Below are 3,198 nucleotides of genomic sequence, written 5' to 3'. Positions count from 1 at the left end.
GGGGCTGAAACACGGTGAGGTCTATTCCCGGAAAGGTGCCTGTCCCAACAAGACAAGCGGGCCCTTTAATGGGCGTCCACGGCCCGGTATAAGGCCCCCACTGTTGGGGCCGCGCCGCGCGCTACAGCACAGACATGCAAATATTTCCAGTGGTAGGCCCAAATGGAAAACACAAACACGCAACATCGAAATTAGCTCTGGGAGAGGGGAGGTAGAGCGGTGGGACAGTAGAAAAAAAAAGGAGAGGGGGAAGCCTAGTTTCACAAACTTGCTGAAAAACACTGTGTGCTGATGAGGACAAACATGTTCATGTGTTCTCCAGATGTGCCACGAGCGTGCCAGTGTGCCCACAGCAATGCTACCTATGCTCACGCTCTTACAAAAGGTGCATTTTGCATCTGCAACAGTCAGAAGAGTCCTTTCACAAATCTCAAAAACATGGAAACGTAAAAATTTCACACAAACTAAAGAAAGAGACAGATGGACTGAAGGAAAGGGAGAAAGAGGGTCAGAGCTGCAGCGGTCAACAGCTCAGCTGTTGCACATGACTCCACGGTTAATTTCTTGGCTGAACCCGGGTGGCTTCTCCTGGCAGCTGGGCCCAAGCAGCATCCTGAGGCTACTGTTACACTCACTAACATCCGCAGTGAGGGTCCCACAACCCGCCCAGCCGCCCTGGCAGAGCTGGAGGAGAGTCCAGCTGTCATCCCTCTAGTGATGGCACAGCAAAATTGGAATGACACCAGCGTGACAAATTCAATTAACAAAATTAGGCGATGCCCGGGTCATTTAATGTGTAAGACTACGAAACAAATCACTTATGCAAGACAAACATACACACACACACCACAGTTATTAATTTAGTGAGGTGAGCCAAAACCTTGTAGAGCAAGGGGCACGTTTTGAAATCACCCTAAATTTGGAGCTTTATGTTTAGCTTTGTGTAAAATTTAGACACAGGCTTTAAAATACTCATATTTATACAAAGAAAATAGACAACTTACTGGAAGGTGCAGCACAGGCCGGTGTGGAAATTTTCCAAGGTCCCCAGCCCTTCATGTTGTACGCTGACACCTGCACGTAGTAATAGGTCCCCTGGGAGGAGAGGAGATAGGACACTTACGACAGAATCTGCTTGCGTGTGGCAACAACCGAAAAGGAAGTGTTTCTGTAAATGACCATCTGCATACATGTGCATGTGTGGAGCTCAGTGCATCTCTGTCTCCCAGCGTGCAGACGGCGAGCCCCTGCCTCTCCTTTCTCAGCCAGATCAATCACACCAGCCGCCAAAACTCACTGGCCTTGCCTTGACCCCTGTTCTTTTTTGACAGGAGTGAGCTTTAGCTGGTAGTGGGGGTCTTAAATGGGGGATGGGTCTTCCCTCACATAATAACTAACAACCAGTCGAGTGTCCATTTGTCTCCATGTCCGTTTAAAAAATGCCACCCATAAATCAGGTGGCAGGCTACCAAGCTGCTCTTTTTTATCATTTTGGCAGCTGCCTGCAAATAACGCTTACGGGTGGTCAGGAGGGAATAGGGTTTGGTGTGACGCTTAACATATACAGTAAAGAAGGGTCCAGGGCTGTGTGTAACAATACCAGGGCCCTTCCTGTGAGAGAATAGCTACAAGCTATTCTACAAACTACAGCTGGAGAACCTGCAGCATAGTGCTGCTTAAACTATGGTGATAAAATGTGATTGGAACATTTTATCTGTAAGTTGGAAGGAATCTGTAAGTGCTTCAGCTCATGGAAATGTGCATGAAGAAAAACAACAACAATGTGCCGGTAGAAACTTACAGATGTTAGTCCAGTAATGTTGCACTCGAGTTGAGTGGCATCATCCACTATCATCTCACCCAGCAGAGGACTAAACGAAGGATTACCACTCCAGCTCACTTCAAACATACACAAACACAAACATTTTTCATTAGTTATCAAACACTAGTCATTACTTTACAGCAGAATTACATTGCTTTTCCTTGTTTTCTTTAATTAATATGCTTTTACAGTAATGAATGCTTACACTGAACACGCCCACTACGGGTTTAGAATAATAATGCATGCACAAGAAAACCCCTATGAGCCAAAAGCTTCAGGCTGTTGGAGCTTTATGATGTCAAAGAGAGCGGATGTCCTTAATATTGTCATCTCAGGGACAAATGTCCCACCCACTGTCCATTTTTTCTCCAATGGACTGCCAAGCAGAAGAAAGCTGTGTCCTTTAAGGGAGAGAAGCAACAACAGCTTGTTTCAGGCAAACAGGCCAAGTAGAGATTAAATAAGGATTTTGAACTGTGGGCCATGCAAAGCTACTCTCCAATAGTCCAAGAATAAAAAGCTTGGAGCTGGAAATGAACCTAATATGTCCACTTGTAACTCTACATATTGTAATACTGAGTGGTTTGTTCTAAATGAAGTGGCTGGTCTGGTGTGACGGCCGACCTTTGTATTTGGTAACCACAGCAGAGTTGACACAAAGAGGTTCCTGGAAGTCAACTTTTAGACTGGTGCTGCTGCTGACAGACAGGGAAACTACACTGGGAGCATCTGGAGGACCTGGAGAGACAGAGGACCAGAGAGAAGGCCGGGTAAATAAGCAGAGTACACACAAGAATACACAACAGTCAGATTACTGTAATGGGATCTTTTACATGTTTTGATCTGTGCACAGTGCACTCACTCAGTTTGAGAGGGTTTGATATGCAGTGAAATTGTGTATGATGGTAAAATCAAAGCATTTAAAGGCAGCGCAGCTTCATCTTTACCCTATAATCTTCACAAACCGATATAAGCTTAACACAAGTATGTCACAGATTCTCACTGTGGATATAACAGCACAGACATTAACCTTCAACCTGTGCTTTATTACTTTCACGTGCATTCACACATGCCCATCAAATTACATGAGTAATGTAGAATTAAAAGGCGGGAAAAGATCTTTTTTACATCAAAACGCACATTGGTGTGGGTACAAGGGAGGAGTGTCTGCTTTCTGAAGAGGGGGGCGGGTTAGCTGTCTGCCACTAAGCGTGTCACGAAATGCCTATAACAAATTAAAGCAGGAATACAGGCGTGTTATGTTTGTGCACACACATACATGCCACATAGTTGTGTGTTCGGCTTCCCAGTGTGGAAGCCATTAAGTCAGCCCAGACAGAATGACAGCAGAGGGGGGAAAAGGGGTGCAAAAAAAA

At 45.3% G+C, this 3,198-nt stretch overlaps 1 long non-coding RNA gene across 1 annotated transcript; it reads right to left on the bottom strand.

Moving 5' to 3' along the window:
- Positions 1-65: 65 nt before the first annotated feature.
- On the bottom strand, positions 66-3,174 carry LOC102289420. The gene is made up of 3 exons (XR_006054008.1): positions 2,447-3,174; positions 1,802-1,899; positions 66-1,095 (listed from the first exon to the last, which is right to left on the bottom strand). It is a non-coding gene; the product is annotated as an uncharacterized LOC102289420 (long non-coding RNA).
- Positions 3,175-3,198: the final 24 nt, after the last annotated feature.

The sequence above is a fragment of the Haplochromis burtoni genome, unplaced genomic scaffold (genome assembly GCF_018398535.1).
Source record: "Haplochromis burtoni strain Fernald_Lab_line unplaced genomic scaffold, NCSU_Asbu1 Contig_4837, whole genome shotgun sequence".
Classification (NCBI taxonomy): Eukaryota; Metazoa; Chordata; class Actinopteri; order Cichliformes; family Cichlidae; genus Haplochromis; species Haplochromis burtoni.
Note: the sequence above shows the minus strand (reverse complement) of the source record. Positions and strands in the feature narration are given on the sequence as shown.